Below are 27,018 nucleotides of genomic sequence, written 5' to 3' on the forward strand. Positions count from 1 at the left end.
TGCAACCTCTGCCTCCTGGGTTCAAGCGATTCTTCTGCCTCAGCCCCTTCTAGTAGCTGGGATTACAGCCTCGGGCCACCACACCCGGCTAATTTTTGTATTTTTTAGTAGAGATGGGGTTTCACCATGTTGGCCAGGCTGGTCTTGAACTCCTGACCTCAGGTGATCCACCAGCCTTGGCCTCCCAAAGTGCTGGGATTACAGGCATGAGCCACCTCGCCTGGCCTTGCATACAGCTTTTATAATGAGGATCTTATTCTTTGCTATTTTACATAAATATACCACTTGGCAATATTCTTGTCCATTCTTCTGCATTATTATCTATGCCCATATCTCATTTTGTTCTCTACTAGCCTTTTCCTCCAATTTTATTAAGCTGAAACTGACAAATAAAAGTTATGTATATTTACAGTGTACAACATGTTTTGATATATGTATAATACAATTGTGGAGGCTGGGCGTGGTGGCTCACATCTTCTTTTTCCTTTGGGGAAAAAAATATATATATACACACATATATATATTTATATATATAAATATATACACATTTATATATATATATGAGGGATTCCTTTTGTGCCCACAAAGATTTTTCTCAGTTTGCATAAACTTGTGCTTGATCTCCTCATGTGTAATACGATGTACAGCAAAGCGACCCTTGGTGTCATAGATCAGACGGAAATTCTCTCCTGACTTGTCAATGCTGTTGACATCCATGAATCCAGCAGAGTAGGTTATGTCAGTACGGACCTTGCCATTGATCTTTATGAACCGCTGCATGCAAATCTTCTTTACTTCATTTCTTGTGAGGACATACTTAAGTCTGTTCTTTAGGAAAATGATGAGGGGGAGACACTCTCTCAAATTGTGGGGATTGGTGGATGGACGAGGAGCAAACACACCAGTCAATTTATTCAGCATCCAATGCTTTGGAGCTGCTATCTGCTTCAGATGCTTCTTGGGACCACGAGCCATGGCTGCATTAGGCAAGGAAAGAGGACCTCCGTCTTCTAGTGCGCGTAGAAATTGGGGCCCTAATTTTTATATTTTGTAGAGACGGGGTCTCCCTATGTTGCCCAGGCCGGTCTCGAACTCCTGGGCTCAAGCTATCCTCCTACCTCGGCCTCCCAAAGTGCTGGGATTACAGGCGTGAGCCACCGTGCCCAGTCTTTTCTCTTTTGTTTGTAAATACAGACAAGGTCTTGCTCTGTTTCCCAGGCTGGAGTACAGTGGCACAATCACAGTTCACTGTAGCCTCCAACTACTAGGCTCAAAAGATCCTCCCACCTCAGTCCCCAAGTAGCTGGAATTACAGGCTTGGGCCACCACGCCCAGCATGCATTTTTTAACATCTGGGGAAAAGTCCACCTTAAGGAATGTAAGTTAGTTGATATATAGAAACAATAATTTTCTCCTGTGGTAGGAGACCAAGATTTGTAGGATTTGTTATTCTAGTAACCAAGAAAATATTCCAGGAGAATTTAGAATTTTCATTCTGTCAGGTGGCAGCAAATCTATGAGACACCCCCACTCCCCAAGTGTGGTGATTAAGGGAAAGTCTTGTGAGCATGAATAGCCCATCTAGGAGACAGGACAAAAGCACTGGCACATAAACCATAACCAAGAGAACCCAGGGCATGGGCATGATTTCTGCTTCCTGGGTCTAGCTTATTTTTATTTTTAGACACGGAGCCTCCTGTAACTCAGGCTGGAGTGCAGTGGCATGATCTCGCTCACTGCAACCTCTGCCTCCCGGGTTCAAGTGATTCTCCTGCCTCAGCCTCCCGAGTAGCTGGGACTACAGGCGTGTGCCCTCATGCTCGGCTAATTTTTTTGTATTTTCAGTAAAGACGGGGTTTCACCATATTGGCCAGGTTGGTCTTGAGCTCCTGACGTGGTGATCCGCCCGCCTCAGCCTCCCAAAGTTCTGGGATTACACGCGTGAGCCACCACGCTGGCCAGGTCTACCTGATTGAGAGGTGGCTTGGCACCAATGTTTAAATAAAAGCAACCAAAATGAGGAATGCTCTTTACTCAGACTCTGGGTTACTCAGGCACAGGGTCATTGCACCTACACAGATAATTGGTGGAAGCAGAGGCTTTTCTGTTACTGGAATACATACCATGTTGCTGGACTTGCGAACATCTTTAGAGGATTCTGTACTAGACATTTGGAGACTGAGCCTGCCTGTGATCAAAAGCCCTCTGGCACATAATTATTAGCATGTCTTTTCTTTTTTTTTTCTTTTTCTTTTTTTTGAGATGGAGTCTTGCTCTGTCGCCCAGGCTGGACTGCAATGGTGCAATCTCGGCTCACAGCAACCTCCACCTCCCAGGTTCAAGCAATTCTCCTGCCTCAGCTGGAGTAGCTGGGATTACAGGTGCGTGCCACCATGCCCAGGTAATTTTTGTATTTTTAGTAGAGGCGGGGTTTTACCATATTGGCCAGGCTGGTCTCAAACTCCTGACCTCAGGTGATCCGCCTGCCTCGGCCTCCCAAAGTGCTGAGATTGCAGGTGTGAGCCACTGCACCCGGCCTTTTTTTTTTTTTTCCTTTTGAAACTGAGCTTCACTCTTGTCACCCAGGCTGGAGTACAATGGCGCAATCTCGGCTCACTGCAACCTCCGCCTCCCAGGTTCATGCAATTCTCCTGCCTCAGCCTCCCGAGCAGCTGGGATTACAGGCACCCACCACCACACGCAGCTACTTTTTGTATTTTTAGTAGAGACAGGGTTTTGCCATGTTGGCCAGGCTGGTCTCGAACTCCTGATCTCAGGTGATCCACCCACCTCAGCCTCCCAAAGTGCTGGGATTACAGGCATGAGCCACCAGGCCCGACCTTATTAGTATGTCTTAACCCTTTCCTAGGCACCAGGCAGTAGGATAAGGGTTTTCCTGTCAATCCACAAACATCCATTGAGCACCTACCATACACTCTCACAATTACAGGCATCGGGCATAGAGCAGTGAACAAAATAGACTTGGTGCCTAACCCTGTGGAGTTTCTGGTCTACTGGGGCCATAGCAATCAAATATCTACATGGTATTGCATGCCTTAGTCATGGCTACTCGGGAGGGTGACGGGGGAGGATCAATTGAGCCCAGGAGGTTGAGAGGTTGAGGCTGCAGTGAGCCATGATTGTGCCACTGCACTCCAGCCTAGGTGACAAAGTGAGACCCTCACTCAAATATATATTTATATAATATATGTGATATATTATATGCGATATATAATATATAAAATAATTAAATACACATATTTATATTATATATATACACACACCATATATATACACATATATGTGCTACAACATATGAAAGAGTGATGGAGGAGGGAAGATATTCCAAATAAAAGAAACAGCATGTGTCTTGCTATGCAACTTTAACTTGAGGAATTTCACCTACTCCCTAGCAGTATAATTTTGGATTAGACAGCCACTCATGACCTCATTTTTTTTTTTTTATCAATAAAGTACTAACAAGCACAGCTCATTGCTAGCCCCAAAGGTGCATCATTTCTAGCAATGAACAGGGACCACCCAGAATCCTGGGGAAATGATTGAGACCTCCCTACGCTGGTCCTAAGGCCCTGCATGCTCCCCAGCACCCCGGCTGGTCTCTGGCTCCCTAATCCTGCTGCAAACCCTAACCCAGAGCTTTATCTCTGGGAAGTGCGGTTAGGAGAGGTGGGAAATTAAACTCTTTAGGTGCTGTCTCAACATCATTTACCAGAAGCATGTGTCCTCTTGATAATAATACCAATTTTAATTAAGTGATCTGGTACTGGTATAGGGTAATCAGAAAACTTAATAAAATAGAATAAGGCATTTAGAATTCCATCCACATATATATGGGGGTTTGGTAAATGGTAAAAGGTATTATTTCCCATCAGTGGAGAAATAACAAGTTATTCAATAAATGACATTAAGGAGAAGCACTTTGGGAATTTTTTAATTCCTTATTCCAAAAAAGATTACAGTTGTCCCTCAGTATCCATGGGGGATTGGTTCCAGGACTCTCCTCAGGCACCAAAATCCATAGATGCTTAAGTCCCTTACATAAAATGATGTAGTATTTGCATGTAACCAACCACACATCCTTCTGTATACAGTTAAGATTCTTAGAAACTTTGACTTAAAGGGAAAGGATGTATAAACAAAACCAAGTTGTTTTCTCATCAATGATATAATGAAACAATGTTAAATGAAAGAATGTTGGCCAGGCACAGTGGCTCATGCCTGCAATCCCAGCACTTTAAGAGGCTGAGGCAGGCGGATCACCTGAGGTCAGGAGTTCCAGACAAGCCTGGCCAACATGGTGAAATCCCGTCTCTACTAAAAAATACAATAATTAGCTGGGCATGACGGTGGACACCCGTAATCCCAACTACTTGGGAGGGTGAGGCAGGAGAATCGCTTCAACCCGGCAGGTGGAGGTTGCAGTGAGCCAAGATCGCACCACTGCACTCCAGCTTGGGTGACAGAGCAAGACTCTATCTCAAAAAAAAAAAAAAAAAAAAGTTATTTGAGGACCTGCTGTGCAGTCTTTAGCTTTAATACCTAATACAATGTAAATTCTATGTAAATAGTTGTTATATTGTATTGTTTAGAGAATAATAACAAAAACTGTCCATGTTCAGTACAAACACAACCATCCTTTTTTATTTCTAGTAATTTCCACCTGCAGTTGCTTGAATCCATGAATGAGGACCCCATGGATATGGAGGGCTGGCCATCAGATATAGCAAAGAGTTAAAGGTATAAAAATATATTAGGAAGAAAAAGTGTTTAAGGCCAGGTGCAGTGGCTCATGCCTGTAATCTCAGCGTTTTGGGTGGCCAAGGCAGGAGGATTGCTTGAGCTCAGGAGTTTAAGACCAGCCTGGGCAACATGGTGAGATCCTATCTCTACAAGAAATAAAAATAATTAGCCAGCCATGATGGCTCACACGTGTAGTTCCAGCTACTGGGGAGGCAGAGGTGGGAGAATTATTTGAGTCCAAATGGTTGAAGCTGCACTGAGCTATGATCACACCACTGTACTCTAGCCTGGGTGACAGGGCTAGATCCTGCCTCTTAAATTAAAAAAAAAAAAAAAGATTTAGTAATACACATGATTTTAACACCAAGACTTGAAGAAAGACGTTGACAAAATTTATTACATAAACATTTAAATCATGAAATATTTCAGATATGAAAACATGGGAGGAATAATAGAATAGCCACATGTGTACTCCCTCTCATTACAGAAGTAAAACATTATAGCAAGTTACCACCCAGGCAAGCAGAATTTGGAATATTTCTTTCTGTGCATGTTTTTATTCTGCTTTTTCCCTGGTAGGTATCCATGAATCATAGGTAGGTACAAAATTCAATATAGATTTCTTTTTAAATTTTTTTAATTTTTACATTATTTATTTATTCATTTGAGACAAAGTCTTGCTCTGTCATCCAGGCTGGAGTGCAGTGGTGCAATCTTGGCTTACTGTAACCTCCACCTCCTGGGTTCAAGCGATTCTCCTGCCTCAGCCTCCCAAGTAGTAGCTGGGATTACAGGCACCCACCACCACACCCGGCTAATTTTTGTGTGTGTGTGTGAGATGGAGGAGTCTCACTCTGTCACCCAGGCTGGAGTGCAGTGGTGCAATCTCGGCTCACTGCAACCTCCGCCTCCCGGATACAAGCGATTCTCCTGGCTCAGCCTCCCGAGTAGCTGGGACTACGAGTGCATGCCACTGTGCCCAGCTAATTTTTGTATTTTTAGTAGAGATGGGGTTTCACTGTGTTAGCCAGGATGGTCTCAATCTCCTGACCTCGTGATCCACCCGCCTCAGCCTCCCAAAGCGCTGGGATTCCAGGCATGAGCTACCGCCCCCGGCCTAGATTCTAGTACCTAAATTTTTCCATCCAGGGATACATCCTAGAGATCCCTCTAGGTTGAGACACGTAGCTCTACAACACACAAATGCAAAACTGTGAAAGGAGCAGGCAGTGATGGGGTACACAGCGCCCACCTAGCTAAATTCTCTACAGTGTCACCCTGAATTCTCACCTGGACCTGACCCTCTGGGGGGTTCAAGCTCTTCTCCCCATGACGCATGTGGTAATTGTGGCACAAGAGAATCCACTGTTGTGTCTAAACCATGGGGCTCTGAAGAACCCACAGTGAGGGAAAAAAGCAGAGTGGCCAGAATCTGGCGGCTCCCCAGGTGAACGACTGAAAATGCAGATTCCCTGTGGAAATAACAAAGGGCAACATCAGCCCAGGAAATTCAGATCATGCCTCAGAAAAGGTCCTTCCCCATTCCTTCTGGGAATTGGCTCATTTGCCCCAATTGATGGTCTTCCTAAACTCTAGAACATTGGTTCTCACAGAGGGGTTCTCTTTGAGTGGTTCTCTTTGTTGCAACGTCAACATCTCCTGGGAAAATAGTAGAAATGCAAATCGGGCCTTCTGTCCCCAGTTCTTCCCCAGTCAGGAAAAGCTGGGTGGGTGGGGGGTGGGGGCGGTGGGGGTGGGTGGGCGGGGAAGGAAATAACAAAAAATAATTTAAAAAAGAGATGCAAATTACAGGGTCCCACTCTAGAACTCTGAATTAGGAAGTCCCGGTGGGGGATGGGCACAGTGGCTCATGCCTGTAATCTCAGCACTTTAGGAGGCCGAGGCAGGTGGATCATTTAAGGTCAGGAGTTCAAGACCAGCCTGGCCAACGTGGCAAAACTTCGTTTCTACTAAAAATACAAAAATTAGCTGGGCGTGGTGGCAGGCATCTGTAGTCCCAGCTACTCAAGAGGCCAATGCAAGAGAATCGCTTGAACTCAGAAGGTGGAGGCTGCAGTGAGCCAAGATCGTGCCACTGCACTGCAGCCTGGGCAACAGACTGAGACTTGGTCTCAAAAAAAAGGAAAAAAAAAAAAAAAAGAAGAGGCCAGGCGCAGGCGCAGTGGCTTATGGCTGTAATCCCACCACTTTGGGAGGCTGGGGCTGGTGAATCACCTGTGGTCAGGAGTTCGAAACCAGCCTGGCCAACATGGCGAAACCCCGTCTCTACTAAAAATACAAAAATTGGCCAGGCCTGGTGGCGCACACCTGTAGTCCCAGCTACTCTGGAGGCTGAGGCAGGAGAATTGTTGAACCTGGGAGGTGGCAGTTGCAGTGAGCTGAGATCGCGCCATTGCACTCCAGCCTGGGAGACAGAGTGAGACTTAGCCTCAAGAAGGAAAAAAAAGAAAGAAAGTCACAATGGGGTCTGCCTTCCTCCAGGAAATTCAGATGGGAGCTCCAGCTGGCAACTGCCTTGAATTTAAGATGCTCAGGGTCTTCTCTTTCTGCCAGTGCTCAGCAGTGCGTGGCAGATCATAACTGATATGAATAAGCAGTAGGTGCTCAATAAATACTGTGAATAATTCTGTAAATATTTTCTAAATGCTCACCACGTGCTAGGTCTTTGCATGATGTCCCATGTCCTGGGCATCTGGAGGTAAAGTCCAGTGGGGGAAATCTGTAGGGAAAGGAGCCCTTTCGGAAGCCAGCTCTGATGGTGAGACCTTGACCCCAGCTGAGCACAAATGGGAACAAGGGGTGGGGTTGGATATGTACATGGGGAGAAGGAGATTTAGGTGCAATTTCTGCTGCTCTTCAGTGCCTGTGCTAATGTATTTGGACTTATGTATAATAAAATAACTTGTTTTGTTTTTCTTTTTGTTTTGAGACAGGGTCTCTCTTTGTCACCCAGGCTAAAGGGCCGTGCTGGGATCACAGCTCACTGCAGCCTCGATCTCCCAGACTCAAGCACTTCTCCTGCCTCAGCCTCCCAGTAGCTGGGACCATAGGTGTGCATTACCACACCTGGCTAATTTTAAAAATTTTTTGTAGAGATGAGATCTGGCTCTGTTGCCCAGGCTGGTCTTGAATTCCTATGCTCAAGCAATCCTCCTGCCTCAGCCTCCCTAAGTGCTGGGATTCCAGGTGTGAGCCACTGCACCCTGCCTAGTTTTTTAATTATAAAAACAAGACATCTGCATGGCCCAGAAGACAAACAAAAACAGGGCAGAGGGACCAAAAATAGAAATTGATTTCTCCATCCCCCCAGCAATTCATCCTAATTTTATTTTTTATTTTAAAATTTATTTTATTTTTTATTTTTTTTGAGATGGAGACTCACTCTGTTGCCCAGACTGGAGTGCAGTGGCACAATCTCTACCCACTGCAACCTCTGCCTCCCAGGTTCGAGCAATTGTCTTTTCGTATTTTTAATAGAAACAGGGTTTCACTATGGTGGCCAGGCTGGTGTTGAAGTCCTGACCTCAGGTGATCCACCCACCTCAGCCTCCCAAAGTGCTGGGATTACAGGCATGAGCCATCACACCCGGTCCATCTTCATTCTTATACTATTATTTTTTAAATTTTGAAGTTTTACTGATTTGCAAAATAAATGGCCCCACATTGTGTAGCGTGCCTGTGGCTGGAAGGCCTTCTTTAGAAACCAAGTTCATAGAGTTTCCTCACCCAAACATGCTTCAGTAGTGACTTAAGTACAGGAGTGTTAAAATGTCCTTCTTTTGAACTTCATATAAAGGTAAGCCACAGGGCTTTTTTTTGAGTAAAACAAATCTAAGACAAGAAGGCCGGACGCAGTGGCTCTCGCCTATAATCCCAGCACTTTGGGAGGCCAAGGCGGGAGGATTGCTTGATCCCAGAAGTTCGAGACAAGCCTGGGCAACATGGTGAAACCCTGTCTCTACAAAATCTACAAAAATTAGCTGGGCGTGGTGGTGCGTGCCAGCAATCCCAGCTACTCGGGAGGCTGAGGCAGGAGAATGGTTTGAACGCAGGAGGCGGAGGTTGCAGTGAGCCAAGACTGTGCCACTGCACTCTAGCCTGGGTGACAGAGCAAGAGTCTGTCTCCAAAAAAAAAAAAAGAAAAAAAAAAAGGAAAAAAAAAAAAAAAAAAAAAAAAAAAAAAAAAAAAAAAAAAAAAAAAAAAAAAAAAAAAAAAAAAAAAAAAAAAAAAAAAAAAAAAAAAAAAAAAGTTCTGGAAAAAGTTTGAAAAGGGTATATCATGCATCCACGAAGATGGCTACGACCAAAACTGTCAGGCCTCTGAGCCCAAGCTAAGCCATCTTATCCCCTGTGTGACCTGCACGCATACAAGACTCAGCCCGCCAGCACCCAGGTGATTAAAAAGTTTTATTGCTCACACAAAGCGTGTTTGGTGGTCTCTTCACACAGACGTGCGTGACAAAAACCACGAGAAGTGTTGACGAGAATGACAGACATGGGGATTATGATGCCACAAGCACGGGTACATTTTTCTAGGGAAAAAGGAGCCAGAGCCAGAGTAACCATATGGTTTATCACAGAAGAAAAGGGGGCGCAGTTAGTAATTTCCCCAGTTCATGAGACACCAACCAGGTGGATCCCAGGAAACCCTGACGTCGATCATCCTACTCCAGTGATTCTCAACCACGGGTGGGGATGGGGTGGGCAATTTGCACTTCAGGGGACATCTGGGTCTGGAGACATTTTTGATTGTCAGAACTGGGAGGGGGTGATGCAGGTATCTAATGGGTAGAGGCCAAGGAAGCTTCTGTATACCCACCCTGCAATGCACAGGACAGCCTCCCAGCACCAAGACTGACTCAGACCCCAAAGTCAGCAGCGCAGAGGCTGAGAGATCTCCCGGTAGTCAGTCCCGTCACCGGATTCAGACCAGAGCTGAGGCTGAATTTTCAGGCTATTTTTTGGCAGGGGGATGTTGGAATGAAATTTTAAATTATTTCTCCTGCTGCCCAGCTCTGGAAAAACAATCTTAATGTGACCAAGGAAGCACCTGAGCTATTAACACCAGCATTTACTTACAATGGAATTGTAACCTGCTTAATGTTACTACCTTTTTGTTCAACTTTTGCTTGTTTTAATGCAGTAAGTGTGTGTTTTCTAAAATGACCTCAATATTATCTAAATACAATCTTTTTTAAATGCCAAAGAGGTAACAGATTTAAGTACTTTGCATTTCTAGGCCCCGCTCTAAGCAGTTATATGAGTATCTCTGTGCAAGCATACATAATGCTAACGTTTGCTTTGTTCTCTAATGCCAAATCCTTGATACCATCTTCAGCTCAGCCTCCTTATTTTTGACACCTGAGAGGCATTCCATTGTATGGATAGACCCTGATGTGTAAGTCAGCAACCCCTCTCTCCTCAACAGACCCTTAGGTTATTCCAGTTTTTCCTGCTTTTACAAAGAGAGATAAAAGAAGTATCCTCTACACACCTGCTGGTTGCATGTTTTTAAAGATGAGGTTCCTGGAGTTCAAACTGCTGAGTCATGGGGTCTGTACAGATTTTAAATCTTGTTAAAAACTCTTCTATAGTGATTGAAGTTTTTTTTCTTTTTTTGAGACAGAGTCTCGCTCTTTCACCCAGGCTGGAGTGCAGTGGCGCGATCTCGGCTCACTGCAGGCTCCGCCCCCCCCGGGGTTCACGCCATTCTCCTGCCTCAGCCTCCGGCGTAGCTGGGACTACAGGTGCCTGCCACCTCGCCCGGCTAATTTTTTGTATTTTTAGTAGAGACGGGGTTTCACCGTGTTAGCCAGGATGGTCTCGATCTCCTGACCTCGTGATCCGCCCGCCTCGGCCTCCCAAAGTGCTGGGATTACAGGCGTGAGCCACCGCGCCCGGCCGATTTAAGTTTTAATACCAGGACCATATATTACCTTCATCTTAATACATAAATATGTGTGGGTTAATTTCCTCCCGGAACTAGGAGACGCCTGGAGTAAAGACCAAGACAAAGCATTATAATATAGTAACTGTTAAGAGGAGGCACTGTTTCATCATGTCCAAAAAAATCCTATCTAATTCAAGGGAGATAATCTTGTGAGGGCCAAGCCCAAAGTATGGTAATTACAAAAAAAAAAAAAACAAAACAAAACAACAACAACAAAAAAAACCTGTTTGCAGGGGGACATTTGGAGCCAGGCCCTAGCCAGGTATATAAACCATACCTGACAGTGCCCAGTGCGTGGCCAGAACTTCTCCCCCCTCTTGTGTCTGCCCAGCTGTGGGAGATGGATGCTTATCAAATACAGTGACAATGATGAATGATCTCTTCCTCACCAATTATTTTTTTTTTTTTTTGAAACAGAGTCTTGCTCTGTCACCAGGCTGGAGTGCAGTGGCATGATGCCTCACTGCAACTTCTGCCTCCCGGGTTTAAGCAATTCTCCTGCCTCAGCCTCCTGAGTAGCTGGGACTACAGGCACACGCCACCACGCCCAGCTAATTTTTGTATTTTTAGTAGAGATGGGGTTTCACCATGTTGGCCAGGATGGTCTCAATCTCTTGACCTCATGATCCACCTGTCTCGGCCTCCCAAAGTGCTGGGATTACAGGCGTGAGCCACCACACCCTGCTGTCACCAATTCTTGAGTATGTACAGGGAGCAGAGTCCCTGGAGGCAGGTCATGATGAAGGCACAGTGGAGGGCGTAAACTCCTGCTGGCTGGAGTGAGACAGCCTCTGAGGCCTCTAGGGCTGTGTCTCGGGAAAAGCAGCCATGGATATAGTTGCTCCCTTTCTAGAACACTTACCTGGGAGCATGCCAGGCATTTCCACGTGGGTCACAAACCTCTGTGAGGACACACCATGCACTCCCCACTGATGCTGGCACCACTGTACAGTCACGAACGAAGCACACCTTTTGCGGATCCTTGTGGGGCTCCTGATCTAATACAAAAGACAAGTTTTGTGTTTGTGTGTTTGTTTTGCTTTTTTTTTTTTTTTTTCCTGAGACAGAGTCTTACTCTGTCACCTAGGCTGGAGTGCAATGGCACAATCTCAGCTCACTGCAACCTCTGCCTCCCAGATTCAAGTGATTCTCCTGCCTCAGCCTCCCAAGTAGCTGGGATTACAGGCACGTGCCACCGTGCCCAGCTAATTTTTGTTTTAGTAGAGATGGGGGTTCAACATGTTGGCCAAGCTGGTCTTGAACTCCTGACCTCAAGTGATCCGCCCACCTCAGCCTCCCAAAGTGCTGAGATTGCAGGCGTGAGCCACTGAGCCTGGTGGAAGACAGGTTTAATTTAAAAATAACATAAATGGGCCGGGCACGTTGGCTTAACCCTATGATCACAGCACTTTGGGACCCTAAGGTGGGTGGATTGCTTGAGGTCAGGAGTTGAGACCAGCCTAAGCAACATGGTAAAACCCTGTCTCTATAAAAAATACAAAAATTAGTTGGGCATGGTGGTGCATGCCTGTAGTTCCAATTACTTGGGAGGCTTGAGGAGTAGGATTGCTTGAGCCTAGGAGGTTGAGGCTGCAGTGAACCAATCACACTGCTGCACTCCAGCCTAGGCAACAGAGCAAGATTCTGTCTCAGTTAAAAATATCAAAATTGAAACAAATCACACAAATATATAGTTACAAAGTCTGGCATTGTGTTGAGTTGTTCCAGGCAGAAGGATAGCACCTGGTCTGCTCTGCGGCTTTAACTTGGAGAATTCTTCCCAATTAGCCCTAAGCATGTCACCTAAGCTCTGTGATCCATCCCCTTTCACCTATTGAGTAAAAGTAATAAGCATAGCGTCACCATATTGGAACCGTGCCCATATAATTCATCATCTAAGGAAGGACTCTTTTGAGAATAATAAAAGGACATGGCCGGGCGTGGTGGTTCCCGCCTGTGATCCCAGCACTTTGGGAGACCAAGGGGGTTGGATCACGAGGTCAGGAGTTCAAGACCAGCCTGGCCAAGATGATGAAACCCCATCTCTACTAAAAATACAAAAATTAGCCGGGTGTGGTGGCATGCGTCTGTTATCCTAGCTATTCGGGGGGCTGAGGCAGGAGAATCGCTTGAACCCCGGGTGGCAGAGGTTGCAGTAAACCGAGATTGCACCACTGTACTCCAGCCTAAGCGACAGAGCAAGATTCTGTCTCAAAAAAAAAAAAAAAAAAAAAAAGGACACTACTAACAATAATAACAATGACAGGGGGCCAGGTGCACTGGCTCACACCTGTAATCCCAGCAATTTGGGAGGCTGAGGCAGGTGGATCACTTGAGCCCAGGAGTTCAAGACTAGCCTGGCCAACATGGTGAAACCCCATCTCTACTAAAGATACAAAAATAAATAAATAAATTGGCCTGGTGCAGTGGCTCATGCCTGTAATCTCAGCACTTTGGGAGGCTGAGGCAGGCAGATCATGAGGTCAAGAGACCGAGACCATCCTGGCCAATATGGTGAAACCCCATCCCTACTGAAAATACAAAAATTAGCTGGATGTGGTGGCGTGTGCCTGTAGTCCCAACTACTCAGGAGGCTGAGGCAGGAGAATCACTTGAACTCGGGAGGCCGAGGTTGCAGTGAGCCAAGTTTGCACCACTGCACTCCAACCTGGCAACAGTGCAAAACTCTGTCTCAAAAAAAATAAAAATGAAAAATTAACTGGGCATGGTGGCATGTACCTGTAATCCCAGCTACTAGACAGGCTAAGGCAGGAGAATCGCTTGAACCTGAGAGGCAGAGGTTGCAGTGAGCTGAGATTGCGCCACTGCACTCCAGCCTGGCGATAGAGCAAGACTCTGTCTTAAAGCAAAACAAAACAAAAACAATGACAGGGAAGCATGGTCCCCTTACTCATGCGGGCACACAGTGTGCACACTCCTACACACTCGAAGTGGTAATCATTATCCTGATTTTACAGATGAAGACATGGAGACTCACCCAGAGAACTTACCTGCCTATTCACCTGGCAAGTAGGTGGAGGAGCCAGGATTTTTATCCAAGACTTTTTAACTCCAAAATCCAAGAGGGGAGTGATTGTGCCATACTGAGATTAAGTTGAAATACCTGCCTTGTAGGGTTGTTTTAATTGTCAAAATGTATTCAAAATTGCCTGGCCAGTAGGAGGTACTCTAAAAAAATGGAAATTATGGCCAGGCGCGGTGGCTCACGCTTGTAATCCCAGCATTTTGAGAGGCCGAAGCGGGTGCATCACAAGGTCAGGAGATCGAGACCATCCTGGCCAACATGGTGAAACCCCGTCTCTACTAAAAATACAAAAAATTAGCTGGGCGTGGTGGCATGTGCCTGTAATCCTAGCTACTTGGGAGGCTGAGGCAGGAGAATCACTTGAACCAGGGAGTCGGAGGTTGCAGTGAGCCAAGATCGCACCACTGCACTCCAGCGTGGTGACAGAGTGAGACTCAGTCTCAAAAAAATACTATTATTGTAATTAGCAAGGACTAAAACCAACATAATCCTTGGGTTAAGCAATATCAAGACAGGCAAAAGTCACTTCACTTCTTGCTCCAAAAAAATACCTGCTCTGGAAGATAAGATTATGCATCAGATGTGACTTCGAAACCCTGTCTTCCTGGGCCACCATTCCAAAGCTCTTATGTCAGAAACTCCCCAGTCCCAACCAGTTTCCTGCCTTGCAAGACTTGCTTTAAAATCACCCAGCCAGGGCCCTAAAAACCCATAAATACCATTCCCTAATTTCTCTAATTTGAATCTGGTGACGTGGTGTTCTCCTTTGCTGCAGGAAGTCCAAATAACCTAGCTTTGCTTGATTGACAGGTTTTTCAGGTGGAATTAAGCGAATAGAATTAAAGGCTATGAAGGCATTCAAAAATGTTTTTTGTTATTAGTCTACAAAATAGAAACAGCCAAATGTGGTAGAACCCATAATAGCCCCCAAAAGCTGTCCACATCCAAATCCCTGTAACCTATGGATATATTACCCAACATGGCGAAGGGATCTCACAGATAGGAGTAAATTAAGGATCTTGAGATAGAAAGATTATCCCAGATTATCTGGGCAGGCCCAGTGTAATCACAGGGGGCCTTCCAGAACGGAGAGGCAGGAGGGTCTGAGTCAGAGGAGGAGAGGTGAAGATGGAAGCAGAGGCTGGATTGACGTCTGGAAAGATGGAGGTGACCACCAGGAGCCAAGGAATGCAGGCGGCTTTTAAAAGCTGGAAATGGGGTGGGGCGTGGTGGCTCACGCCTGTAATCCCAGCACTTTGGGAGGCCGAGGCGGGTGGATCACGAGGTCAGGAGATCAAGACCATCCTGGCTAACACAGTGAAACCCCATCTCTACTAAAGATAAAAAAAAAAAAAAAAAAAAAAAAGCTGGAAATGGCAAGGAAATGGATCCTCCTCTAAAACCCCCAGAAGGAATATAGTCCCACCCATCCTTTTTTTTTTTTTTTTTTGCTTCTGAGATGGAATCTTACTCTGTTGCCAAGCTGGAGTGCAGTGGCGTGATCTCAGCTCACTGCAACCTCCGCCTCCTAGGTTCAAGCGATTCCCCTGCCTCAGCCTCCCGAGTAGCTGGGACTACAGGCGTGTGCCACCATGCCTAGCTAAGTTTTTTATTTTAGTAGAGACTGGGTTTCACCATGTTGGCCAGGATGGTCTCGATCTCCTGACCTCGTGATCCGCCCGCCTCAGCCTCCCAAAGTGCTGGGATTACAGGTGTGATCCACCGCGCCCGGTCCCACCAATCCATTTTAAACCTCTGCCTTCTAGAAATGTAAGAGAATAAATCTGTGTTGTTTGTGCTTATTTGTTGAAGCAGCACTAGAAACGAATATACTAAATATTCAAGAGAAAGAAACTATCTGAAGGTTGCCAATAGAAAGCAGTGGTGAAACCCACAGTCTCTGAAGCTAGGTTACCTGGGTTCAGATCCCTTCCCTGCCACACCCAGGCTGGGTAACAATGGTTGAGTTATTAAAGTATCTCTCTGAGCTTTACTGTTTCCATTTATAGAATCAGGATGATACAGTAACTGCCTTGCAATGTTGTGGTGAAACAATGAGATCTAATTGTATAAAGAGCTCAGTGCGTGCCTGGCACATAGCAGGTGCTCAGCGCATCTCAGCACGGAGGTTAAGCATGGAGGAGCTGGGGCACATTCCTCACTCATTTTCTTGGGAAAGAGCAGGAGTGATTGGGATAACCAGGCTAATCTCAGCCATGCCGTTGCTATATGTCACTGGGCACATAATTCATCCTTCTGACATTTATTCCTTAACTTACACAACAAATGGTACATCCTGCAAGGATTATTTCCGTGGATACAATGCATCTGCATCTAAGCAGCTGTAAATATGCTATAAAATGTTTTTCATGAGCAAGAAGCAAGGGGCAGGATACATGCCAGAGAACTGGGAGCAGTTCATTCTCCCTTCCTCCTCCTCCTCCTAATCCTCCCCCAACCCCCCATCACTTCTGCATTGTTCTATGGATTGCATAAAACTTCTAGGAGAAGGAGAAAGACAGGAATGGCACTCTAGACAGGAGCAAGAACAACGAGAAAGTTCATGGGGTGGTGAGGAGGAGTGGACTTCGTGATGGGCTGGAAAATAAGCTGTAAAGACCAGCTGGGCGCAGTGGCTCACACCTGTAATCCCTGCACTTTGGGAGGCTGAGGTGGGTGAATCACCTGAGGTCAGGAGTTTGAGACCAGCCTGGCCAACATGGTGAAACCCCATCTCTACAAAAAATACAAAAAAATTAGCTGGGGGTGGCGGCGCTCGTCTGTAATCCCAGCCACTCCAGAGGCTGGAGCAGGAGAATCACTTGAACCCGGGAGGTGGAGGTTGCAGTGAGCTGAGATCGCCTCATTGTACTCCAGCCTGAGCAACAAGAGCAAGACTCCATCTCAAAAATAAATAAATAAATAAATAAATAAATAAATAAAATAAAATAAAATGAAAAAATGAGCTCCAAAGACCTAACAGAGAAAGGGAATTCTATAAAGTAGCCTGCCTCTCTCTGTCCTGCCCCCACTCCTTTTTTTTTTTTTAGACAGAGCCTTGCTCTGTCGCCCAGGCTGGAGTGCAATGGCCGCATCTCACACACTGCAACCTCTGCTTCCCAGGTTCAAGTGATTCTCCTGCCCAGCCTCCCGAGTAGCGGCGATTACAGGCACACGCTACCACACTCAGCTAATTTTTTAGTAGAGACAGGGTTTCACCATGTTGGCCAGGCTGATCTTGAACTCCTGACCTCAGGTGATCCACCTGCCTTGGCCTCCCAAAGTGATGGGATTACAGGAGTAAGCCATCGTGCCTGGCCCATGTCCCTCCCTCCTTCTATCTCACACACACACACACACACACACACACACACACACACACACGGAGCCCTGTCTCTAGATATTTATTTATTTATTTAATTTTTTGAGGCAGAGTCTCTCTATGTCGCCCAGGCTGGAGTGCAATGGCATGATCTCGGCTCATTGTGACCTCCACCTCCTGGGTCCAAGTGATTCTCCTGCCTCAGCCTCCCGAGTAGCTGAGATTACAGGTGTGAACTACCATGCCCGGCTAATTTTTGTATTATTAGTAGAGACAGAGTTTCACCATGTTGACCAGGCTGGTCTCGAACTTCTGACCTCAGGTGATCCACTCACCTCGGCCTCCCAAGTACTGGGATTACAGGCGTGAGCCACCACACCTGGTTCTTTTTTTTTTTTTTTTAGACAGAGTCTCTCCCTCTGTCGCCAGGCTGGAGTGCAGTCGCGCTCTCTCGGCTGACTGCAACCTGCAGCTTCCGGGTTCAAGCAATTCTCTGCCTGAGCCTCCCAAGTAGCTGGGATTACAGGCGCCCATCACCACGCCCGGCTAATTTTTTGTATTTTTAGTAGAGACGGGGTTTCACCATCTCGGCCAGGCTGATCTTGAGCTCCTGACCTCGTGATCCACTTGCCTATGCCTCCCAAAGTGCTGGGATTACAGGCATGAGCCACCATGCCTGGCCTCTTTTTTTTTTAAATTTACTTATTCAGGCTGGGCGCAGTGGCTCATGCCTGTAATCTCAGCACTTTGGGAGGCCAACGCAGGCGGATCATGAGGTCAGGAGACCGAGACCATCCTGGCTAACATGGTGAAACCCTGTCTCTACTAAAAATACAAAAAAATTAGCCAGGTGTGCTGGCGGGCGCCTGTAGTCCCAGCTACTCGGGAGGCTGAGGCAGGAGAATGGCTTGAACCCAGGAGGCAGAGCTTGCAGTGAGCTGAGATTACGCCACTGCACTCCAGCCTGGGGGACAGAGCAAGACTCCGTCTCAAAAAAAAAAAAAAAAAAAAAAAGCTACCCCATAAGTCACATGAAGTCTCACTTGGAGAAATAAAAGTAAATAAAGCCAAGATTTAAAACAGGAAAAAAGCTGGGATTTGAGCCTTAAGCACATTCTCTGCTGCACCAGCTCCCCAGGTGGGCAACTGGAAATGTGGACCCACCCAGTGAAGGACAATGGTGACATCAGCCCAGGAAAGAGCTGGAATTCCGTGTGGGCCTCAGAAAAGATTCTTGCTTCTCTCTGCTAGGAATTGACCCAATTGCTCTAATTCATTGTCTTCTCAAACTCTAGAACGGTGGCTCTCAAATGTAAATGTGGACCAGAACCACCCAGAGAAATTGTTAAGCCATGGATTGCTAGGATCAACCCTTAGAGTTTCTGATTCAGTAGGTCTGGGGTGAGGCCCAGGAATTTTGGGATACTGATGCTGCTTGGGTGGGGAGTGCACTTTGAGAACCCCTGGTCTAGAATGTAGGGTTTGCAGAATTCAGCATGATGCCTGGCAGTCATCATAAATCCAACCATCACTGGGTCCTCAATTATGACTGGGTATAACTCCTCCCACTGACAATTCCTAACTGCCCACGGTCTGCCAGGGTCTTTGCCCAACACTAGGGACCCTGCTGCTCGGCATTTAAAGGAAAAGGAGGGAGAAGGTCTGTCTTGGGGAAAACCAGAGTCTCATGGGGAGAGCCGTCAGCAAGGGAACCCCAACAGTACAAGCCCAGTTTAGACAGTGGAGCCTGACCTTGCTTGAGGGCAACTGGGGTGTAGATGGCCAAAGTCGGGGGATGATGGGGAATGAGCAGTGGGAGAGATGAAGATCATACAAAAAGCAACAAGCAATTCCTTGGTCACTTGTATTTCCACGCACATTAGTTATCTATTGTGTAAACAAATTACCCAAAACTTAGTGGCTTTTTTTTTTTTTTTTTTTTTTGAGACAGAGTCTTGCTCTGTCGCCCAGGCTGGAGTGCAGTGGCGCGATCTCAGCTCACTGCAACCTCCACCTCCCGGGTTCAAGCAATTCTCCTGCCTCAGCCTCCTGAGTAGCTGAGATTACAGGCACCTGCCACCACGCCCAGCTAATTTTTTTGTATTTTTAGTAGAGACGGGGTTTCACCATGTTGGTCAGGCTGATCTGGAACCCCTGACCTCGTGATCCACCCGCCTCGGCCTCCCAAAGTGCTGGGATTATAGGCATGAGCTATCGTGCCTGGCCAACTTAGTGGCTTAAAACAATAAATATGTATTGTCTCACAGAGTTTCCATGGATCGCAAATCCAGGAGCAGATTAGGGCTGCAGTCACCTGAAGTCTCTACCCAGCCTGAAGGATCATCTTTGTTTAGGCAGTTTATTCTTTTTAGAGACAAAGTCTCACTGTGCTCAGTCTGGACTGCAGTGACACAATTGTAGCTCACTGCAGCCTCAAACTCCAGGACTCAAGTTAATTCTCCCCCATAAGCCTCCTGAGTAGCTAGGACTCCAGGCACACACCACCACACCCAGCTAATTTAACAAATTTCTTGTAGAGATGGAGTCGTGCCATGTTGCTCAGGCTGGTCTCAAATTTCTAGCTTCAAGGGATTATCCCGCCTTGACCTCCCAAAGGTCTGGTTTCGTTTAGTGGAAGATGGTGTTTAGAAACACAGATCTGACTATGTGTGCTCGTGACTACTGGGGTGTGGGTGTGAGTGTGTACACATTTACATTGATTGTTTTATATATTTATATGGAAAAACACATTCATATTAATTATTCCCATTCCAAAAACCTCCCCAGGATTCATTCTAGCATTTCCTCCTTCCATAATTGGACTTTTTTGTCCTCTCTGAAAATAAGAAACTTGCGCCAGGCGTGGTGGCTCATGCCTGTAATCCCAGCACTTTGGGAGGGTGAGGCGGGCAGATCACAAGGTCAGGAGATCAAGACCAGCTAACACAGTGAAACCCCATCTCTACTAAAAATACAAAAAAAAAAAAAAAAAAAAAAAAAAAACCTAGCCGGGAGTGGTGGCGGGCACCTGTAGTCCCAGCAACTCAGGTGGCTGAGACAGGAGAATGGCGTGAACTCGGGAGGCAGAGCTTGCAGTGAGCTGAGATCGCGCCACGACACTCTAGCCTGGGCAACAGAGTGAGACTCTGTCTCTAAAAAAAAAAAAAAAAAAAAAAGGTAAGAAACTTGGATCCCAGAAATCCTCCATATATTGACTCATTTTCTCCATCACCCTGTGTGCAGCAAATCTCCTGAACTACTGGGCCACTGGATCTCCCAGACACCCTGACAATATGAGCACCAGCTCCCTGCCAGGTTGCTGCCCCACCCTGTCCCAGGGACTTCCACAGAGGGCACACAAAATATATGTTCTCCATATTTAGTTCCATTTGGCTTAATGATTCTTTATGTAGTATTTTTGAACTGTGTTCCTAAGCAATACTGGCCATAGTGTTTGTTTCTTTCTCTCCTCTCTGGTATTGTACTAAGCTGAATCTAGCCTCACTAAATGAGATGGGGGCTGGGTAAGGTGGCTCACACCTATAATCCCAGCACTTTGGGAAGCTAAGGTGGGTGGGTCACATGAGCCCAGAAGTTAGAGACCAGCCTTACCAACATGGTGAAGCCCCATCTCTACTACAAATACAAAAATTAGCCAGATGTGGTGGCATACGCCTGTAATCCCAGCTACTTGGGAGACTAAAGCAGGAGAATTGCTTGACCCCAGAAGGCAGAGGTTGCAGTGAGCCAAGATCACGCCACTGCACTCCAGCCTGGGTGACAGAGTGACACTCAGTCTCAAAAGAAAAAAAAATGAGATGAGGAGTGAAATGGTTTGACTTTGTGTCCCCATCCAAATCTCATCTCAAATTGTAATCCCCACATGTGAAGGGAAAGACTTGTAATCCCCACGTGTCAGAGGAGGGGGAAATTGGATCATGGCTGTGGCTTCCCCCAATGCTGTTCTCAGGAGATCTGATGGTTTTCTAGGTGTTTGACGGTTGCTCCTTCACACACGCTCTCTCTTGCCTTCTGCCACGTAGGATGTGTCTGCTCCCCCTTCTGCCATGACTGTAAGTTTCCTGAGGCCTCCCAAGCCAAGTGGAACTGTGAGTCAATTAAATCTCTTTCCTTTATAAATTACCCAGTCTCAGGGAAGTTCTTTTTTTTTTTTTTTGAGACGGAATTTCGCTCTGTTGCCCAGGCTGGAGTGCAATGGTGTGATCTTGGCTCACTGCAATCTCCATCTCCTGGGTTCAAGTGATTCTCCTGCCTTAGCCTCCCGAGTAGCTGGGATTACAGGCATGCGCCACCATGTCTGGCTAATTTTGTATTTTTAGTACAGACAGGTTTTCTCCATGTTGGTCGGGCTGGTCTCAAACTCCCGACCTCAGGTGATCTGCTCACCTCAGCCTCCCAAAGTGTTAAGATTACAGGCGTGAGCCACTGCGCCCGGACAGAGAAGTTCTTTATAGTAGTGTGAAAACAGACTAGCACAGGGAGTTTTCCCTCATTTTTTATTCTCTGGAACATTATAAGGATTATCTGTTTTTTATTTGCTAGGACTTCCTTGCAAAATCACAGAGGTTTTGTAGGGTCTATTGGCTGCATGTGAAACTACTGACTCAATACAATGAATGCAGGTGTACTGCACTCCTCCAAAGTGATTTTGGTAGGTTGTGTTTTCCCAGAAAATTGTCATTTTCTTCTAAATTTTCAAATTCATTGGTATATAGCTGCTTCAAAGTGTTCTCTTATCTCTGTGTATTTACTTTTCAGAGACAGGGTCGCTCTCTCTCACCCACACTGGAGTGCAGTGGCATGATCACAGCTCACTGCAGCCTCAAACTCCTAGTCTCAAGTGATCCTCCTGCCTCAGCCTCCCAAGTAGCTGGGATTAGAGGCATGTGCCAGTGTGTTTGGCTTGTCCTTTTATTTTTTAATCTCTACCATGTCTGTAGTGCTTCTGTTTTCATTCATAAAATGTATACATTTTCTTTTTTTCCATAAATAATATCATCAGAGTCTTAGTCATTTGTCTTTATTTTCAAAGAGCTAACTTCTGGTTTTGTTGATACTCTGAGTGCATTCTAATTAATTTCTACTATTATTTTTGTCATTCTCTTTCATTTTCTTTGGGTTTGCTCTGGTGTCCTTTTCTAATTTGTTGAGTTGAACCTTTAACTCATTATTTTTTAGTCTTTCTTCCTGATTATATGTGTGCGTTTATTTAAGGCCATATATTTTCTCTTAGGTACAACCTTACCTGCCTCCCACACATTTAACTAGGTAGGGCTTTCATTGCCCTTCAGTTCTAGGTATTTTCCCATTTACATCATGATTTCCTCTTTGATCGTGACTTATTTAGAGGCTTGTCTTTAAACTTCCAAATGTATAGAATGTTTTTGGATTCTTGATAGAGCTTTACATAAAAACATAATAAAGTTTGAATCACAAGAACAAATTGAACTATATGCAGCTGGCAAAACTCAGTTATACATTTTAAAACATTTTACAGCAAAGAAAATGTTGGCCGGGCGCAGTGCTCACGCTTGTAATCCAAGTACTTTGGGAGGCCGAGGCAGGTGGATCACCTGAAGTCAGGAGTTCGACACCAGCCTGGCCAACATAGTGAAACCCCGTCTCTACTAAAAATACAAAAATTAGCTGGGCATGGTGGTGCACCTGTAATCCTAGCTACTTGGGAGGCTGAGGGGGGAAAATCACTTGAACCTGGGAGGCACAGGTTGCAGTGAGCTGAGATCACGCCATTGCACTCCAGCCTGGGCAACAGAGCAAGATTCTGTCTCAAACAAAACAAAACCAAAAAAAAGGAAACCTTTCAGATGTGTGCAGAAGGTGCATTTTGTTATGGTTTATAGGTTGTGGGGTGTCAGTAACTAAAGTATGAATGTGTAGATCCTACAAAGATCTTCAACTGGACTTGAGGGGTTGGAAATAAGTCTAAGGCAGACATGAGTTACTGTGGGAGATAAAAGATGACCCCTGGTTCCAAAGAACCTAGAGACAATGTGGACTGGAAAGAAGACAGCTACGTTCATCATCCTTTATCCTCTCACTTCTCCATCCATGGAGCACTGTTTTCCCAGGTCCAGCCTGCCTTCCGCGAAAGGATTCCTCTTGTTTCACATGCCCAGGCCTAGTTAGAAATGCTCCCGAGGGAGTGTCCACAGGGGTTGGGGCGCAGGGAGTGGATGCCAGGTAGTCCCGCAGTCAGACACTCGGGAGGGCCGGCCGGTGGTCGGAGTGGGTTTGTGGACCTGCATCTGCTGGGGATCCAGGCCTAGGTAGCCTCTCGGCAATGTTTCCCCCCAACCCACCCACCTTGTTCTTTTTGACGCTCTCAGGGGCTCCTGGAGTGGACTTTTTGTTCCGAATTGAATGGTGGGTGTTGCCAGCATCCTTCAGGGCTGGGGTATTTCCAGCAAGGGATGCCCCGACTCCTCTTCCCACGGGTGTCCTGTGGATGGAGAAGACACAGCCCAGGTGCAGTCAGGTCTCTTCCCCTCACACTGGAGCCACTGGGCCTTCCCTCCTCCGTTTCTACGGCAGGGAGGGGTGGGAGCAGCTGTGGGATGGGGGTGGCCACACCAAATAACTGTAGTTGTAACAATAATATAAATGAAACAAAATTAGGCAAGGCTGTGTTCAAAGAGAGACGGAAAAGACCCTTATCTGGGCCCTAACCGTGCCAAGGTTCTGAAGCAGGAGCTTCGGCTGCTTGAATAAACCCCGTGGGTGCCCAGTGCCCACTGTCCTGAATCCTTCATTTCCTTTGCCAAAAAGCAATGCATGAGGGTCGTTGGTTCTCTCTAGAACACAGAGAAGTAAACTCTGAAGTCGGCCCTCCTAAAGCTCTGTCCTTTCTCACACCGTTTATTAACCCTCCTGAGAAGCTCAAAGGTTCTTGCAATGCCACATGGGACCAGCTGTGAGTGCAGGGTCTGGAGGCCAGTGGAGACAGGGCAAGTCCTCACCCACCCCTCCCAGCCTTGCGCATGTCACATCACCTCCCTGAGCCTCAGAGTCCTCATTTGCAAAATGGAAATAAACCTCCCTGCAAGGCTGCTGGAATGATGAAATGAGGTAAGGTTATAAAATACATACCTCTGTGGTCACCCTATGAAAATGAGCTCTTTGGTCAGAAGAAACTCTTTGGACAGATGGCCGCGACCTCAGACACACAGTTCTCCAGTAGGGAGCAGCTACTGAAAATTGCTGAGTGACCCCGGGCCGGGCCCCACCTCTTTCAGGATCTCAGCTTCCTCTCCTGTAAGGCAAAAAAGTGTTGGGCAAGATCTTCACTAAATGCCTGAAATTCTGTACACCTGGGACATGGTCTGGAGCACACAACCCCGCTCACAGGCTCTCTGGATGCCTGTTGATCAGCAGGAAGAAGGAGCTGGGCTTCCAAAGCGCCGTGGCTTCTGTCTTCACTGGCCGTTTCTGAATCTCATTCTGGGGTGCCTGCCTGGCACCTCCAGCCCCAACACTGTCCAGCCTTCTGCTGGAGCTAGAGCCTTGGGCTCGCTGCTGACCTGGGGAGTGGAAGTCCTGCATTTTGAACAGAGCCTTGAGAAGTCTTGATTTCTTTCTTCTATTATTATTATTTTTTTGAGACGGGGTTTCGCTCTTGTTGCTCAGGCTGGAGTACAATGGCACAATTTCAGCTCACCACAACCTCCGCCCCCCGGGTTCAAGTGATTCTCCTGCCACAGCCTCCCAAGTAGCTGGGACTACAGGCATGCACCACTATGCCCAGCTAATTTTGGGTTTTTAGTTGACATGGGGCTTCTCCATGTTGGTCAGGCTGGTCTCAAACTCCCGAGCGGTGATCTGCCTGCCTCGGCCTCCCAGAGTGCTGGGATTACAGGCGTGAGCCACCGTGCCCGGCCCGAGAAATCTTGCTTTCTACCTTTTCTCTGAGCCTCAGTTTCTTCCTCCCTAAGATAAGGTGGTTAGACATTTACTTATTTATTATAATTTTTTATTTTTTTAAATAGAGGTGGAGGTCTCACCATGATGCCCAGACTGGTCTCAAACTCCTGGCCTCAAGCAATCCTCTCCCAAAGTGCTGGGATTACAAGTGTGAGCCACTGTACTCAGCCCCTATTTTTGTTTGTTTGTTTGTTTGTTTGTTTGAAACGGAGTCTCACTCGGTCACCCAGACTGGAGTGCAGTGGTGCGATCTCGGCTCACTGCAATCTCTGCCTCCCGGGTTCAAGCAATTCCCCTGCCTCAGCCTCTTGAGTAGCTGGGACTTCAGGCACACGCCGCCACGCGCAGCTAATTTTTTTTTTTTTTTTTTTTCAGAAGTGGGGTTTCACCATATTGCCCAGGCTGGTCGCAAACTCCTGAGCTCAGGCAACCTGCCCACCTCGGCCTCCCAAAGTGCTGGAATTACAGGCTTGAGCCATTGCACCTGGCTTTTTTTTTTTTTTTTGAGACAGAGTCTCACTCTGTCGCCAGGCTGGAGTGCAGTGGTGCGATCTCGGCTCACTGCAACCTCCACCCCCTGGGTTCACGCCATTCTCCTGCCTCAGCCTCCCAAGTAGCTGGGATTGCAGGTGCCTGCCACCACGCCCGGCTAATTTTTTGTATTTTTAATAGAGACAGGGTTTCACCGTGTTAGCCAGGATGGTCTTGATCTCCTGACCTTGTGATTCGCCCACCTCGGCCTCCCAAAGTGCTGAGATTACAGGCGTGAGCCACTGCACCCGGCCTACAGCTGCCATTTCTTACTGGGTCTTCACTGTGAGAGATGAGTGTGTTGCTGTCCCCATGAGTTGGACACAGAACCTGAATCCTCTTTGGTCATATGACTGGGAGTGCAGGAACCGGGATTTGAACTCGGACCTGTAGACCCTGGACTTTGGTGGGAGGAGAGACCTGGGTCCAAATCCTGTCTCCACAAGTACATGGAGCCCTGGGAAAGCAAGATGGGAGATGTGCAGTCCTTAGGTTTGGCCACACGGTGGCAAGCTGACCCCAGGCATGTGCTCCTAGGCCTTGCCATTAAAGAGGCACAAATGTGTGTTGACTCCCCAGCCCATACCTTATTTTCTCTCTCCAGTCCTGAATCTGGTTTTGCAGGGATTGCAATGATCTTTAAAAAAAATAAAATAAAATAAGATCAGGGATTATGTTAAAGTCTCCTGGGACTTCTCATCACATTGAGAATAAAATCAACAAGTCCAGGTAAGACCTGGCCCCTGCACACCCTTCCTCCTCCACGTTCTTCCATCCTGCAGGCAGCCTGCCTGCTCTGGGACAACTGTGGGTGAGCAATGGCTCAGCTGGCTCAACTGATAAATTTGGAGGTTGGGCCCTGAGTGGTCCAGGGATTCTCCCATCCTGCCATCCTATAGTTCCACGATTTGGAGACTGAGAGTCTTGTGTATGTTGACAAAATTAACCACTCCAGGCCAATAACATGAAACTCGAAGCTCTGGTTTGAGAATGATTTCATTCATTCATTCATTTATTCATCAAAGTCTTTTTTTTTTTTTTTTTTTTGAGACTGAGTTTTGCTCTCATCGCCCAGGCTGGAGTGCAATGGCGCGATCTTGGCTCACTGCAACCTCCGCCTCCTGGGTTCAAGCAATTCTCCTGTCTCAGCCTCCCAAGTAGCTGGGACTACAGGCATGCCCCATCATGCCCAGCTAATTTTTTTTTTTTTGAGACAGAGTTTTGCTCTTGTTGCCCAGGCTGGAGTGCAATGGCGCAATCTTGGCTTACAGCAACCTCCACCTCCCAGGTTCAAGCGATTCTCCTGCCTCAGCCTCCCAAGTAGCTGGGATTACAGGCGTGTGCCACCACGCCTGGCTAATTTTGTATTTTTAGTGGAGATGGGATTTCTCCATGTTAAGTCAGGCTGGTCTCGAACTCCCGACCTCA

At 46.7% G+C, this 27,018-nt stretch overlaps 1 long non-coding RNA gene and 1 pseudogene across 1 annotated transcript; both read right to left on the reverse strand.

Moving 5' to 3' along the window:
- Positions 1 to 548: 548 nt before the first annotated feature.
- LOC100605352 lies at positions 549 to 1,022 on the reverse strand (annotated as a pseudogene).
- Positions 1,023 to 6,409: 5,387 nt separating this feature from the next.
- LOC115837927 lies at positions 6,410 to 26,226 on the reverse strand. Its single transcript, XR_004032939.1, has 6 exons — positions 26,177 to 26,226; positions 25,839 to 26,047; positions 24,229 to 24,391; positions 23,446 to 23,581; positions 7,434 to 7,501; positions 6,410 to 6,484 (listed from the first exon to the last, which is right to left on the reverse strand). It is a non-coding gene; the product is annotated as an uncharacterized LOC115837927 (long non-coding RNA).
- Positions 26,227 to 27,018: the final 792 nt, after the last annotated feature.

This window comes from Nomascus leucogenys, chromosome 13 (assembly GCF_006542625.1).
Source record: "Nomascus leucogenys isolate Asia chromosome 13, Asia_NLE_v1, whole genome shotgun sequence".
NCBI lineage: Eukaryota > Metazoa > Chordata > Mammalia > Primates > Hylobatidae > Nomascus > Nomascus leucogenys.